This window comes from Saccopteryx bilineata, chromosome 1, assembly GCF_036850765.1.
Source record: "Saccopteryx bilineata isolate mSacBil1 chromosome 1, mSacBil1_pri_phased_curated, whole genome shotgun sequence".
In the NCBI taxonomy this organism is placed as follows: Eukaryota; Metazoa; Chordata; class Mammalia; order Chiroptera; family Emballonuridae; genus Saccopteryx; species Saccopteryx bilineata.
Window position 1 is genome coordinate 159,835,605 of NC_089490.1, and position 16,970 is coordinate 159,852,574.

The 16,970-nt window shown below is 43.5% G+C and overlaps 1 protein-coding gene across 6 annotated transcripts in view; it reads left to right on the forward strand.

Annotated features, from left to right (window-relative positions):
- The window catches only part of EXTL3 (exostosin like glycosyltransferase 3), a 165,663-nt gene that overhangs the window by 88,889 nt on the left and 59,804 nt on the right, over nucleotides 1-16,970 (forward strand). Inside the window, exon 3 of one of the 6 annotated variants that reach the window (XM_066278600.1) lies at nucleotides 12,777-12,987. The exons of the other annotated variants lie outside the window; for them this stretch is intronic. The gene's annotated coding sequence lies outside the window, so the exon portion shown is untranslated. The remainder of the gene's footprint in view (nucleotides 1-12,776; nucleotides 12,988-16,970) is intronic. 6 annotated transcript variants of the gene reach the window in all.

Below are 16,970 nucleotides of genomic sequence, written 5' to 3' on the forward strand. Positions count from 1 at the left end.
ATTTGTTTTTCTCTTTCTAAAAGCCCTGTAACTGGTGGCTCAACTCAGGTTCTGTGATTGTATCATAATCTTGACTTTCATCTCTTATCTGGTTTTTGTTTTTTTGTTTGTTTTTTTGTTGTTATTTCTATTTTTCTGAAGTTGGAAACGCAGAGGCAGACAGACTCCCGCATGCGCCCGACCGGGATACACCCTGCACGCCCACCAGGGGGCGATGCTCTGCCAATCTGGGGTGTTGCTCTGTTGCAACCAGAGCCATTCTAGCACCTGAGGCAGAGGCCACAGAGCCATCCTCAGTGCCCGGGCCAACTTTTCTCCAATGGAGCCTTGGCTGCGGGAGGGGAAGAGAGAGACAGAGAGGAAGAAGAGGGGGAGGGATGGAGAAGCAGATGGGCGCTTCTCCTGTGTGCCCTGGCTGAGAATCGAACCTGGGACTCCTGCACACCAGGCTGACACTCTACCACTGAGCCAACCAGCCAGGGCAGGTTTTCGTTTTTAATTGCTGACAATTTTCTATAGATGTACCTTGTTTTATTGCGCTTTGATTTTTTGCATTTCACAGGTTTTTTTTTTTTACAAATTATAGGCAAGACCCTCCCCCAGCAAAAGGGTTCTGACTTGCTTTATTGCGGTGACGTGGAGCCAAACCCTCAGTATCTCTGAAGTATGCCTATACTTCCCTTATTTTATGACTTGGTTAGGTGTATCCAGTAAATGAACTACTGTGATTGTTGTATCATGAAAAACACATGGCTTTGATCTCTTGTAACTGGCGAATGCCTAAATGCAGTTCTTATGAGTCATTATTTATCTACAGTTAGCTTCCCTGGAAAATGCGTTTTGTTATTTTGAACAATAGAAGAGAGACGTCAGAGTCTTAAGAATAGTGATAGTATTGGGAAATTTGTTTTAGTGCTTCCTTTTTTTTTTTTTTTTTTTGTATTTTTCTGAAGCTGGAAACGGGGAGAGACAGTCAGACAGACTCCCGCATGCGCCCAACCGGGATCCACCCGGCACGCCCACCAGGGGCTACGCTCTGCCCACCAGGGGGGATGCTCTGCCCCTCCGGGGCGTCACTCTGCCGTGACCAGAGGCCAAGGAGCCATCCCCAGCGCCCGGGCCATCTTTGCTCCAATGGAGCCTTGTTTGCAGGAGGGGAAGAGAGAGACAGAGAGGAAGGAGGGGGGGTGGAGAAGCAAATGGGCGCTTCTCCTATATGCCCTAGCCAGGAATCAAACCCTGGTCCCCCGCATGCCAGGCCGACGCTCTACCGCTGAGCCAACCGGCCAGGGCCAGTGCTTCCTTTTTTTAAAAAAAATTTTAAAGGTTTATTTTATTGATTTTAGAGAGAGATGAAGGAGACAGAGACACACACAGACAGGAGTATTGATAGTTCTTGTATGTGCCCTGACCAGGGATTGAACTAGCAACCTCTGTGCTTCCCGACTAGGCTCTAGTCCAATGGTCCCCAATCCCCGGGCCGCGGACTGGTACCGGTCCGTGGGCTATTTGGTGCCGGTCTATAGAGAAAAAATAAATAACTTACATTATTTCCGTTTTATTTATATTTAAGTCTGAACGATGTTTTAATTTTTAAAAAATGACCAGATTCCCTCTTATATCTGTCTAAGACTCACTCTTGACGCTTGTCTCGGTCATGTGATACATTTATCCGTCCCACCCTAAAGGCCGGTCTGTGAAAATAGTATTTTCTGACATTAAACCGGTCCGTGGCCCAAAAAAGGTTGGGGATCACTGCTCTAGTCAACTGAGGTATTGGCTAGGGCTTACCTGATTTTGATTTGTGTGTGTGTGTGTGTGTGTGTGTGTGTGTGTGAGAGAGAGAGAGAGAGAGAGAGAGATACTTTGGGTCCTAAAAGTAAGTGTGTATGTGTGTGTGTGTTGTTGGTCAAATAAGTTTGTAAATATGATATATATGTTTGCTCGCTTATAGTTTGTATTGGGTGTGGGGGACAGGCTGTAAGCAGGCCTAAGGCTTAGTTTCAAGACTAAGCTTTTCCCCACACCCTTGACTGTTGCATGATGTAGGGTGATGCGCTCTCATGAGGAATCCCATTATGCCTCAGATAAGTGACTTTGTATCAGAGACTTCCTTATTTGTATATTGGATTAAAGGTTTTGATTTCTACACTATAAAACGGGGGCAGACTGGGAGCTTGCTCTCTCGGTTCCTGAGATTATTAGCATTAGAGGAGAGAGCAGAGAGAAGAGCAGATAAAGGCCACTTGGAGGAGGCCAGGAGAAGCAGCCAAGATGTCAGAATGCAGAAGGAGAAGCCAGTTTGTGTAGAGTTTGTGCAGAGAGAAGGAGATGGGGAACAGAGGTGAATAAGGCTAGTGAGCTAGAAACCTTTGATTTTAGGAAACTTGGATAAGTCAGTAGCTTTGTGAGCACTGAATGATTGGGTTTTGGAGCCCAGTGTGCTTTTACTTGCCCACCGGGTGCAAGCTAGGATTAAAGATGATGGCCCACCAGTTCTTGGCTCCATTGTTTCATTACCGTCTGTCCGAATCTAATGCAAATCTGCATTGGCCTGGTGGCTGTGATGGAGGCCAAGGGTACTGGCTTTACATGTGTGTGTGTGTGATACTTTGGGTCCTAAATCATCTGAAGAGAGGTTTTTTTTTTCCCCCTGAAGCTGGAAATGGGGAGAGACAGTCAGACAGACTCCCGCATGCGCCCGACCGGGATCCACCCGGCACGCCCACCAGGGGGCGATGCTCTGCCCCTCCAAGGCGTCGCTCTGTTGCGACCAGAGCCACTCTAGCACCTGGGGCAGAGGCCAAGGAGCCATCCCCAGCGCCCGGGCCATCTTTGCTCCAAGGGAACCTCATCTTCGGGAGGGGAAGAGAGAGACAGAGAGGAAGGAGAGGGGGAGGGGTGGAGAAGCAGATGGGCGCTTCTCCTGTGTGCCCTGGCCGGGAATCGAACCCAGGACTTCTGCATGCCAGGCCGACGCTCTACCACTGAGCCAACCGGCCAGGGCCTGAAGAGAGTTTTATTTTAAATGTTTATTTATTGATCTTAGTGAGAGAGGAAGGAGTGGGAGAGAGAGAGAGAGACAGATAGATAGGAACATCGATCTGTTCTTGTATGTGCCCTGGCTGGGGGTCGAACTGGCAATCTCTGTGCTTTAGGACAATGCTCCAACCAACTGAGCTAACTGGCCAGGGCAAAGGCTTCCTGATTTTTGAACTAGGTACTACTTTGCTAAAATAGGCTGTTAGTCATGTTTATGCTTAGTAGGAAATCAGGAAATGATGTTCTTTTGGGATGTTTGCATTTAAAACAAAACAAAACACCTGAAATGTGGCTTTTAACAACCTTTTGGAAATAATTTCCTGTACAGAATTGTCTTTACCTTTTCTTTTCTTTTTTTTTTTTTTAGGTGAGAGGCGGGAGATTAGTGAGGCAGACTTCCACATGCATCCTGACCAGCATCTACTTGACACCCCCCCCCCCCATCTTGGGCTGATGCTCAAGTACTGAGCTATTTTTAGTGCCCGGGGCTGACGCTCGAACCAGTTGAGCCACTGGCTGCAGGAGGGGGAGAGGGAGAGAAGGAGAAGAAGAAGGGGGAGAGATACAGATGGTTGTTTCTCCTGTGTGCCCTGACTGGGAATTGAACCCAAGAAGTCCATATGCTGAGCCAATACTCTATCCACTGAGTCACCAGCCAGGGCCTCTTTACCTAATTTGAAGGGCTTGTGGCAATAGATATAACAGTAACAATGTGCATACAGTTCTGTATAGAACCTGACGTGGGTTGTAATGAAATTGTGCCTATTTGACTTACTGTAAATGAAAAAGAGAAATTAGTATGACACATACACAGATACACAGGTAGGTCATAGGTACACAGGTAAAGATATTTTGCTGAGTATATTGTTTTCTTGTTTGTTTAGCAGATGTTGATGTAAGAAATATCCAAACCAATAGAGAATTTTTATGAGGTTATTTAAGCCAAACTGACAACTGCTAGGAAGCAAAATCTCAACTGATTGAGATAAATGCTCTGCAAAATGGCCATTCTGCAGCTTATTTTATACATTAGACTCAAAAGATTAGCTGTAAGGTGGGCTATAGGAAATCCATTGGTGGTAGATTAAGGGGGTGGGAGAAGCAAAGCAGGTATCTCGGCTTGGATAAAAGGCAAAATGGAGAAACACACTTCTTTTACATTGGTGAGTACAGGACAGTTAACATTTACAGCACAGAGAGATGGTATTTGGGGAACAAGATAACAATGAGGGGTTCTGTTATCCTGTGTTCTGGTGCAGTGGTGCTGTGAGGGGTCTGGAAATGAAGATTACTCTTACATTTCAAAGTCATGGTATGCTTACATTTAACAGTATGTTATCTTAAATGCAAAAAGACACTAGACAGGCTCACTTAACGTAAAGACCTCTGTCAAGAAAGCTACAGGGCTAGGACATGACTACTGTTACCTGCTTTTAGTTAGGAATTTTTATGTTCAGGCCACTCTGTATGGTTACATTTGGTTTCTGAGTTTGGTAGACCCACTGTACGGGTCTCTGCTGAGCTTGTCAGGTTCAGTATGTGGTCCCTTCTTTGTCCACATAAATAAATACTTATGAATATAGAGATGGCTTTAGGTTTTGGAGTAGTTTTGCCATGCGTCTTAATTTTAACTAATCGTTGTCCATAGTTGCACTGGAGAGGAGTAATAAGGATAATTTAAGAGTAATTTATGCATGATATGAGTGTGCACTGTGTTCCTTAACTGTCACAGGCAGTTTACCATAATGATTAACACATTGATGTGGGCCTTACAGCTAGAACTGCTTTGATCTGAATCCAAGTTTTACTCAGTATGGATGACCTTGGGCAAATTACCTAAGCTCTGTGTTTTGTTTTCTTCATGTGTAAGATGGGTATAACCCTAGTATCTACATCATAGGATTGATGTGAACATTAACTATGTTAAGGTATAACCTGGCACACGTAAAAATTCAACAAATGTTACCTATTATAATTATTTAAAACATTAAAGTCAGTTGGTTTCATTTGGGAACATCTGGAAAGTGTCTAGCTTCTCTCTTTTTCTCCCATTCTCCATATCTTTTAGATGTAATTAATGCATAACAGCCATCCAGATGGAACCAGCAGTTCCCTTATTTCTTCCCTTCTGCTTTCTTTCATTTCCTCCATGGAGTGTTTTACTTTCGTTCAGTTCAGTTCAGTTTTGCTTTTGTATGAAGAAGGCTATACAGCTTATCCAAAGGCATTGACACTGAAATAAACAGATATCCCAAATCCATGATAGGAAGTTTCAGTATCAGAGTGTTTTAATTTGAAGAGAAGTCAGTAGGATGCATGTTCCTGTGATAGACAGTTTGCCTTTGTGATAAGGAATGGTGAGGAGAGGGCTCTGCAAAGTGGAGGAAGTAACAGAGGGCACCGGCATGCTGCGAAGATGAAGGGAGACTGGAGCATATGCAGAACTCTGAATTGCAGCTCTACCCCAGCTGACTTCTCAGCTCACCACTTGGACTTTTGAATTATTTACCATTTTAGCTTTCCAGGTACATAGCTTGTTTTAAGCCCTTAAGTGAGCTGTTAGCAGATACAGAATTCTACTTTCCGTTTATGAGCAAACATCATTTTTGATTAGGGAAAGAGTAGGGCATTGACTATTATCTGAATGATAAATCTCTATGTACAAGTATTTTGAAATTTTCTTTTCCTCTTTGCTGGGAGAAGACACGACTGTAACCTTCTAGGAGATGTACCTTTGCTGATGTTGGAACATTAAGGTGTGGATGTCTGTGTTGCTCACCACTGGTAAAGATATATCAAGAGGGAGGTCAGGGTTAGAGAGGTAAATCTCAGGGTTATCCATTTAGGGCGGCTAACTGAAACTTTTTTTTCTTTTTTTTTTTTTTTCTGAAGCTGGAAACGGGGAGAGACAGTCAGACAGACTCCCGTATGCGCCCGGCCGGGATCCACCAGCACGCCCACCAGGGGCGATGCTCTGCCCCTCCAGGGCGTCGCTCTGCTGCAACCAGAGCCACTCTAGCGCCTGAAGCAGAGGCCAAGGAGCCATCCCCAGCGCCTGGGCCATCTTTGCTCCAATGGAGCCTTGGCTGCGGGAGGGGAAGAGAGAGACAGAGAGGAAGGAGGGGGGGGATGGAGAAGCAAATGGGCGCTTCTCCTTTGTGCCCTGGCTGGGAATCGAACCCGGGTCCCCCGCACGCCAGGCCGACGCTCTACCGCTGAGCCAACCGGCCAGGGCCGGCTAACTGAAACTTATTGGCCAGCTCTAGTAAGTGAAGGCAGAGAAGGGCAAAGGACAAACAAACCCTTGAGGAACAATTGTAAGGAGTGGTAAAAGGAACTGGAGAAAGAGTTGTTGGAATGGAAAACCAAGAGAATGAATGAGTAAAAAATATAAAATACAAATTAACCTAATATGAAATGTGGGGGTGGTGTGAGTGACAAAACACTGATAGGAGAAATAAAGGAAGGTGTGAATAAATAGAATTTTCATGCTTTTGGATAAGATTAACTGTATTAAAATAAAACTTCCCTACTTAAATTACCACTTCTCTCTTAACTGCAATGTAATTTAATTCTCTTCGTATGTTATTGAATTCTGTTCACTAATATTTTAAGTATTTCAAGTATTCATGAGAAATACTTGTCTATAGTTATTTTTTTGGTGCTCTCTTAGTCTGGTTTTGGTGTCAGGGTATTGCTAGGTTTATAAAATGAACTGGAAGTGTTCCCTCCTCTGGAAGAGATTGTGTAAAATAGATGTTTATTCTTTAAACATTTAGTAGAATTCTCCAGTGAAAGCATCTGGAGCTGGAGATTTCTCTTCTGAAAGTTTTAAAATAACAGAGTCAATTATTTATTACAGGCCTATCTATTTTATATTGAGTGAGTTGTCATAGTTTACATTTTTTAAGGAATTGGTCCATTTCATCCAAGTTGTTAAATTTATGTGTGAAGTTGTTCATAGTCTTCTGTTATTTATTTATTTATTTTTTTACAGGGACAGAGAGAGAGTCAGAGAGAGGGATAGATAGGGACAGACAGACAGGAATGGAGAGAGATGAGAAGCATCAGTTATCAGTTTTTCGTTGTGACACCTTAGTTGTTCATTGATTGCTTTCTCATATGTGCCTTGACCGTGGGCCTTCAGCAGACCGAGTAACCCCTTGCTGGAGCCAGCGACCTTGGGTCCAAGCTGGTGAGCTTTTGCTCAAGCCAAATGAGCCCGTGCTCAAGGTGGCGACCTCAGAGTCTTGAACCTGGGTCCTCCGCATCCCAGTCTGGTGCTCTATCCACTGTGCCACCACCTGGTCAGGCTGTCATTATCTTTTTTTTTTTTTTTTTTGTATTTTTATGAAGCTGGAAACGGGGAGGCAGTCAGACAGACTCCCACATGCGCCTGACTGGGATACACCTGGCACGCCCACCAGGGGGCGACGCTCTGCCTATCCGGGGCGTCGCTCTGTCGTGACCAGAGCCACTCTAGCGCCTGGGGCAGAGGCCAAGGAGCCATCCCCAGCGCCCGGGCCATCTTTTGCTCCAGTGGAGCCTCGGCTGCGGGAGGGGAAGAGAGAGACAGAGAGGAAGGAGAGGGGGAGGGGTGGAGAAGCAGATGGGCGCTTCTCCTGTGTGCCCTGGCTGGGAATCGAACCCGGGACTTCCGCATGCCAGGCTGACGCTCTACCGCTGAGCCAAGTGGCCAGGGCCTATTATCTTTTTGATGCCTGTATTTGGATGGACAAACTTTCCTTTTCGTGTACCCTCAAGGTTTTTTTGGCTGGTCTAATAATCAAGTAGACTTGAGACAGATTAGCAACAGAAAATAACCAAGCTTTAATACATATGGGAAACCCGCTTACATGAGAGAGTCAGAGTCCTACATGTAGGAGCAGTTAAAAAATAGGAAGGCGAAATGGGTATCTGAGACATCCTGAGCTAGGGGTGAGGTAAGGTACCTGGGGGCTTCAGAGGGTCACTGCAGGGTGATAAGAAGACTGACAGCTATTGGACGGGAGGGGGCTTGGGGGGCTGGATGAAAGAAGGTGAAGGGATTACTAAAACACACACACACACACAGACATAAAGCACATAGACACAGACAACAGTGTGGTGATAGCCAGAGGGACAGGTGGGAGGGGTTTCGGTGGAGGTGGGCACAGAGGGGGATAAATGGGGATGGAATGAGACTATGTTTGGGGTGATGGGTATATGATACAGTATGCAGATGATATTTTATTGAGTTGTACACTTGAAACGTATGATTTTGTGAACCAGTGTCACCTCAATAAATTCAATAAAAAATAGAGCAGAATAATACAAATAATTTAAAAAAACCCAGATACTTAGTAAATAGAAGTTTGTCATGTCCTATAGATAGGTGAAAAGAGGTTATCTCTGGTAATTCTTATTATGGACAAGTCTCCTAATTCAAATTCTTGTATGTTGTTAGGGAGGGTAGGAAGTTTCTCTTGAGCCTGAAGCTAAAATTGCCCTTAGTGCAAAAAGTCAGCATACCGGAGAAGTACATCTTGGGGTGACTTGTTCTGAACTCCCACATCTGCAGGGACTGTAGTGATATCCCTGGTTTCATTCCTGACGTTGGTAAGTTCATTTTTCATTCTTGATGTTGCTGGTATCTTTTTCCTTTTCTTTGTCCATCTTACAGGTTTGTCAACATTCTTAACAAAAGCAAGTTTATTGATTTTTCTCTTGTTTTTCTGATTTTTATTTCAATGATTTCTGTTCTTTATTTTTTTATTTTTTATTTTTTTTAAGTCACAGGAGGGGTAATAGAGAGATGGACTGCCTCATGGGCCCTGACTGGGATCTACGTGGCAACCCCCATCTGGGGCCCATGCTTGAATCAACTGAGCCATCCTTAGTGCCTGGGTCCAATGTGGGGCCAACACTCAAATCAGTCAAGCCACTGGCTGCGAGAAGGGAAGAGAGAGAGAAGGAGGAGGGTGGCTGGGTGAGAAGCACATGGTCGCTTCTCCTGTGTGCCCTGACTGGGGATCGAACCTGGGATGTCCATACACTGGTCCAAAGCTCTATCCTGAGCCAACTGGTTGGCCAGAGTGGATTTCTGCTTTTGTTTCTTTCCTTCTGCTTACATTGTTCTTTTTCTAGGTTCTTGAAGTAGGAAGTATATACTCAGTAACCAAAAGTAGGGTTATTATAGTAGGAATAAAGTAGAATGTCTACTACCTAAACCCTAAAGTACTAGGATTGTTGATTTGAGACTTCTCGATATTCCTATTATAAGCATTTCATATGTAGGTTTTTCTGTCAGCATTGCTTTAGCTGTAGCCCACAAACTTTTATCTATAATATCCTGTTTAATCCCCACAATAGCTCTGGAAGTAGGTAGGGATTTTCAGTATCACTGTAAGGAGGAAATTATGTAACATTGCTAAATTCTCAAAGCTGAATCCTGAACCAGATAGTCTAGCTGCAAGTGCAGTGGCCTTTAAGCTTCCTCTTACATGTGAAAGTCTCCCTTTTCATTTTACAGTGTTCATTTTCCTGAACTTTAAACTTGATTGAGAATGAAAATGTAAACTTAGACTTTCAGCTGTCATTATTTATTGCACAGTTACCTTCTACCCAGAACTCTGTGGTATTCTCTAGAGGGATTTTAAAAGTGAGAAAAATAGTATCTTTCTATGAGGAATTTTATTTTTATTTTTTTATTATTATTTTTTTTCTGAAGCTGGAAACAGGGAGAGACAGTCAGACAGACTCCCACATGCGCCTGACCGGGATCCACCCGGCACGCCCACCAGGGGCCACGCTCTGCCCACCAGGGGGCAATGCTCTGCCCATCCTGGGCGTCGCCATGTTGCGACCAGAGCCACTCTAACGCCTGAGGCAGAGGCCACAGAGCCATCCCCAGCACCCGGGCCATCTTTGCTCCAATGGAGCCTTGGCTGCAGGAGGGGAAGAGAGAGACAGAGAGGAAAGCGCGGCGGAGGGGTGGAGAAGCAAATAGGCGCTTCTCCTGTGTGCCCTGGCCGGGAATCGAACCCGGGTCCTCCGCATGCTAGGCCGACGTCTATGAGGAATTTTAAATCCAGCTGGAGAGAAACTAATGAACAGTTAAATTCTGAATTTCCTGATACTGGAAGTTTGGAGAGTTGATAAATCCAGTGTGGTTGGAGGAGACTTTATGAAGAGGTAAGACTTGAATGGCTCCTGAGATTAAGCGGAAAAGAGCAGGAATGGCATTCCAGCGTCTGTCAGTAAGCTGTCAGTAAGTGGGCTGTGGAAGTGAGATGAGGAAGATGGGAGCAAGAGCAGAGCTCGCACTCGCTCCCTTTGCGCACTGGTCTAGTGCCTGAAAGGATGATGGGAATGCAGGTGGCCTCGTCTGTAAACAGAGTGGATGGGTAGAACAAACCTTGATTATAGAGGGTCTTGAAAGTTAATGCAGAAGAGTGATCTAAGCAGGGAACTAATGTGGTAAAGAGCAGTTTTAAAAACAGAAAAATTGGGAAACCGTGAACTGGTAGTGCATGAAAAGAGAAATACAGATGCTCAGTGAACAAATTGTTCCACCTCCAGAAATAAAGAAGGGTAAATTAAAACAACAGCATGACATTTTATCTATTAAGCTGTCAAAAAATTTACATTGAATTAGATTAAGTTAATTAATGCTTCACCTTACCAGTAGACTCAAAAATCTTAGTAGCAGAGCATAAAAGTTTATTTCTGGCCCTGGCCGGTTGGCTCAGTGGTAGAGCATTGGCCTGGCATGCATGAGTCCCGGGTTCGATTCCCAGCCAGGGCACACAGGAGAAGCGCCCATCTGCTTCTCCATCCCTCCCCCTCTCCTTCCTCTCTGTCTCTCTCTTCCCCTTCCGCAGCCAAGGCTCCATTGGAGCAAAGTTGGCCCGGGTGCTGAGGATGGCTCTGTGGCCTCTGCCTCAGGTGCTAGGATGGCTCTGGATGCAACAGAGCGACGACCCAGATGGGCAGAGCATCGCCCCCTGGTGGGCATGCCGGGTGGATCCTGGTCGGGCGCATGCGGGAGTCTGTCTGACTGAACTCCCTGTTTCCAACTTCAGAAAAATACAAAAACAAAACAAAACAAAACAACAACAAAAAAAGTTTATTTCTATCACACGTCACAGTTTGATGTGGGTCAGGTGGCTGTCCTCCAGCCGTGACTCAGGGATTGGGGTCGCTTCCTATCTTGACACTTCATGTTTTAGAGTGTTTTGTTTTCAGTTTCTAGTGGTGGGAAGAAGAAAGGATTCATACTTATTCTTAACTGCCTTGTACTGGAAATGACACTTGAGTTCCACTCACATTCCCTTTGGCAAGAACTAGTCTTAAGGCTCCAACCAAACGTTAAGGCAGAAAGAGAAATGTAGGGGAACAAATAGGTACTTGGTGAGTAATAACCATTTCTGTCACACCATTGTTGGTGAGTTGTTGGTAAGTGGGTGCTCTGTGTATTGCTGGTGGGAGGATAAATGATCATCTTTTCTAGTACACAGTAATTTTTTAAATGGCAAGATGTTCTTGCTCTGACCCAGCATTTTTGTGTTAACGTCTTTCTAACAAATAACCATGGATGTCTGCAAGATTGCTGCAAGAATAGTTGTTATCGTATTGATTATAATTAAAAAATTGGAAAAAAAACTTAAATGTCTAACAAAAGGGGATTGGTTAAATAAATTATGGTCTTTCTGTACTGTGGTATGATACTCAGCCATTAATGATCATGTAGTAGACTATAATGATGTGGGTGGGATGTTAGACTGTTCTTGATGTAAGTGAAAAAAATCAGATAACAAAAAAGAACATGAGATACCCCCTTTTTGGAAGCATGTAATGTATATTCATGCATAGACAAAAGGCTGGAGGAGATCTTTGGATTTGGTAAAATAGCAGACTAAATAAATACATATAAAAATCCCCTGCTACAGAAAGCATATTGTGCTCTCAAGGTAGAAAGGTGTCTCCTTATTAAAAAAGTGAGTTGGGGTCAGGGAAGGTTGGGAATTGAAAAAGCAACTGAAGAGCAGTCTGATGTGACAGCCCCATAGGGTGTTTGCCAGTCTTAGTAACTTGTATTTTAGTTTCCACAGAGACCAGAGCTTTCAAAAGCCTTGGAGCAAAAGCCTGTGAGTGTTAGAACTGTGACACCAGGGGAGAGAATGGATTTTCAAAGGGCTGAACCTTCACTAAAGGGGTGCATAGACTAGAAAAAAATTTGCACATGAGCATACAGAGATGTAGTTCTTAGCGTGGATCTTGGATTAATTGGTGAAAGGAATATCTACTGAGAACTCAGGACTATGAATTTCCCTTCATATAGGTTTTATTTAAATATATAAATTATATTGCCTGACCAGGCAGTGGCGCAGTAGATAGAGTGATGGACTGGGATGCGGAGGACCCAGGTTCGAGACCCTGAGGTTGCCAGCTTGAGTGTGGGCTCATCTGGTTTGAGGAAAAGCCCACCAGCTTGAACCCAAGGTCGCTGGCTCCAGCAAGAGGTTACTCGACCTGCTGAAGGCCTGCAGTCAAGGCACATATGAGAAAGCAATCAATGAACAACTAAGGTATTGCAACGCGCAATGAAAAACTAATGATTGATGCTTCTCATTTCTCTCCCTTCCTGTCTGTCCCTGTCTATCCTTCTCTCTGACTCACTCTCTGTCTCTGTAAAAAATACATAAATAAAAATTTAAAAAATATATATATATATAAATTATTCAAATTTACAGTTCCTGTAGGGCAGGGAGACTCTCCAGATTGAGAACTGACCTACAAAGTGGTCTAAGGCTGATACGACAGAAGACTCTGGAAAATACAAACTGTTCTAGAGGGATGGATCCTCACCCCAGACTATGTACACTTCCAGGAAAGAAAGCACTTCCAGCAATGGACTTCACACTGAGTTGTAAAGCATGTGAGGAGACAAGCCACCTTTCCTCGGTGAGCAAGACTATCTGACAAATCAAACACATGAAGAGGAGGGATAGAAAACGCAGGAAGAAGTCCTGTCATAAAAACAAGGCAAATTAAAAAAAAGAGCCAATAGAACTTCTGCAAATGTAAAATAGTTACTGAAATTAAAACCCAGTGTGTAGGATTAACAGCAGTTTAGGCACAGAAGAAGAAGTAATAAAGTAGGTCAGGAGTTGCCAAACTGTGGCTTGTGGGGTGAGTGGGTTGTGGCTTTTTTATAGCTTGTATGGTAAGAATGGTTTTACATTTTTAAATGGTTGTTTTTAAGAAAGCAGGCAAAAGAAAATATTCTAGGTATATTGTATGTGACCCCCAGAACCTAAAATACTCTGGTTATTTACTGAAAAATTTCATGACCCCTAAACTGGATAGATCTGAGAAAATTTCCAGAAGGTAGCATAAAAGACAAAGAAAAAGTATAAATGTGAGGTTTAAAAACCTGGAGGAGGTCTGACTGACATCTAGTCATCTAGTAGGAGTTCAAGAAGAGAGTGAAGGACAGGCAGTGCTCAAAGACACAGTGGCTGAGAATTTTCTAGATTAGTGAAAGACATGAATCAGAAAATACTTAAGAATCAAAGTACAGTGAGTGCTGAGCCCCCCTCCCGCCATTCCACATGTGGACACATGCAGAAGAACTCCAAAGATGAAAAGATCTCAACCGTAAGAATGAAAGTTAGGTTACCCACAAGGTACAATAATTAGGTTGATATCTCATTTCTCAACAGCAGTGATGGAATCCAGAGGAGTCTTCAGTGTTGGTGGAAAAGAAAAGACTTGTTAACCTAGAATTGCATATCTAGCTAGACCATTATTGAAGATTTAGGGATAAAATAAAGAGTTTACCACCAACAGACTCTTCACTGAAGGAACTACTTCAGGGAAAATGAAATGACCAGAGGGAAGGAATGAAATGCAAAAAGGAGTGGAATTCTGAGTAAGGAATTGATAAATATGTGAGTAACTCTAAATAAGCATGAATTCTGCTAAAAGTAAAGGCTAATATTAAGAGCATAAACACAAGGTAGGGATAAAATAGCCAACAATGACAAAAAAGTCTAGAGACAGCTCATATACTGCCCGTATATAAATAGCCTACTCTGTATTAGATGCTGTGCAGGGCATTTTTTATTTACTGTTTTTTTTATAGCAATCCTGAACGTGAGTGCTATCTTTTTCCTGATGAAATAACTGCATCTCAGAGTGGTTAATTGACCATCTAATAGCTTACAAAACTGGGATTTGATCCAGATCTGGCCAGCTCTTGGGTCTGTACTCTTTCCTGTGTATCACTTCGTTTCTAGTGGTGAGACTGGAAGAATGTAGTATCATGGACAGCACTGAAAGTTACTGAAAAGAGGAAGCATTTGCAATCATGATGTAACCATGATATATCCTTGGAGAGATAGCCTTTAGGGAGTTGGCAATACTGGTCTACTAGTGCATAGCAGAAAGGCTAGGATTGGAGAAACTAGCTTTGGCAGTTGAAGCCATTTAAGTGTTTGGATTCATTACCAGGTGATTCTGAAAGCCTTGGGGAGCACATTTTATGTGGGATAGGGGGAAGACTGGGCACCAGCAAAACACAGTGGGAGAGTGAGTCAAGGGAAGAGATGACACTGGAAAGTATGGTTTCAAAAAAAAGTGATTAGTGATACAATTCACTTATTTAGCAGATATTTGTAGAGTACTTACAGTGTGCCTCACACTGTGGGTCCTGGTGATAAATTGTGATCTAAGTAGACAGGGTCCTGCCCTAAGGATTAGGTTTTGGTGGGGAAGGTAGGTAATAAATAAAGAAGTGGAAAAAATACTATCAAAAAAATCAATAGATCAACTCCAGAAAGTGTATTTTAATACAGGCAGACCCAGGAAAAGCCTTGAGACTGAAAATCTACCTCTGTAAATGAGGGCAGGGAAAGACCGAAGGAGGAGGCTGGCCACTCCAGTCTGGTAATTAATAGAGTTTATTAAGGGAAACTTACATATGAGGTCTGTCTCGGGCAGACCCAGATGCAGTGGGTCCCTATGCTGCTTGGCAGGTGCCAAGGAATTATAGAGGGTAAAGTGGGGAAATAGTCGTGGGTACTAGTGTACAATGCTACAAGTTGCCTTTTATGCTTGACCAGGTCAGGACAGCACCCTATTCCAGGAACCAGCACGTAGCAGGAGGCAAGGGGAGGGTGCTGACTTGTGTCAGAGTGAATAGCAGTTACCATCAGACAGTCTCTAGGGGGGTTTGTGGAAAGCTACCTCCATTCTGGACCAGGTCCAGCTTGCTTGACAAATGGTGGTCTCGTCATGGGACAGTGTCTCTCCTTAGTGTCAAGACCTAAGAAGGACTACTTTACAGGGGAATGTCAAGAAAGTTAAGATCTGCAGGATTAGAGTCAGCGGAGAAAAATCTAGGGGAGAACGTTTGACTCTAAAAGAACAGCAAGTAGAAAGGTCCTGACCAATGAAGAGCTCAGCATTGTTGAGGAATTGAAAGGAGGCCTGTGTGGCTCACGTTGAGTGAGCAAGTGGGATGGTGATGGCAAATGAGATTAGATCAGTAGGTGATGAGAAGCTGGTTATGAAGAGCCTGCCAGCACAATGAGAAGCCACTGAAAGATTTAAGGAGGGAAGAGGCATGATCTAATCCATGTTTTAAGAAAGTGATTCTGGTTGCTGTGTGTTGAATACATTTTAGGGGGTGGGCTGACAAATATAGGCGTTCAGTGCTGTGGCAGATGACAGAATAAGATGTGTGTATTCACCTGACTAGGTGGTGGCTCAGTGGGTAAAGCGTTGGACTGAGATGCATAAGACCCAGGTTCGAGACCCCGAGGTCGCCAGCTTGAGCGCGGGCTCATCTGGTTTGAGCAAAAAGCTCATCAGCTTGAACCCAAGGTCGATGGCTCAAGCAAGGGGTTACTCGGTCTGCTGAAGGCCCATGGTCAAGGCACATATGAGAGAAAGCAATCAATGAACAACTAAGGTGTTGCAATGCGCAACAAAAAACTAATGATTGATGCTTCTCATCTTTCTGTTCCTGTCTGTCTATCCCTCTCTCTGACTCTCTCTCTGTCTCTGTAAAAGAAAAAAAAAAAGATGTGTGTATTCTACTTGGAGTAAAAAATCTCTGGAGATCACTTCTTATCTTTGTTTCAGTGACATTTATTTCTACATCCTATTACCTTCATTGTCGTTTTCCTAAGAATGACAGGAGAAATTCTGAGGGTTTGCTTGTTCTTTTGTGCTTGACATAATTTAATTAGTTGTTTAGAAAAGAAAGTTCATGCTATTGGACATTAATGACCCTTTTGCCTCATTTCAGTAAAAGAGATGGAACCTGATGGGGAGAAATTCTTTTGAATTTAGTGTTGAAATACTGGTTTCCATTAGGACATCTGTTTCTGTTTCTAGCTGTTTATATATAAGTTGGTAGCACTAACAATATTATATTAAATATAGTCTGTCTCCAAATGATTTTTTGCAAACATTTTGTTTAGACCTTGTATAATGCATTTTTGAGCTTTTGTTAGAAAAAATTCAAATGTGTGTAGAAGTAGAGAGCCTAGTACATAACAAATTGCCGTGCATCCCCATCGTCTGTGCCCACACCAGTTTACAGCTGAGCTCATTTCATCTGTCTCCAAGCACTTCTCACACCCTCAGCCTACTTATTTTAAAGCTAGTTCCAGATAAACCATTTCCGCTATAAATGTCTTAGTGCAGCAGTTCTCAACCTGTGGGTCGTGACATCAGCGGGGGGTGAATGACCAAAACACAGGGGTCCGATGGCTTTAGGCAACCCCTGTGTTTTGGTCGTTAGACCCCCGCCGGGGTCGCGACCCACAGGTTGAGAACCACTGCCTTAGTGTGTACTAATGTATTTTAGTGTTTTGATTTATTTCCTCTTAGAGCACATAAATAGATAACCATATATCTGGTTATTTGTCTTCCAG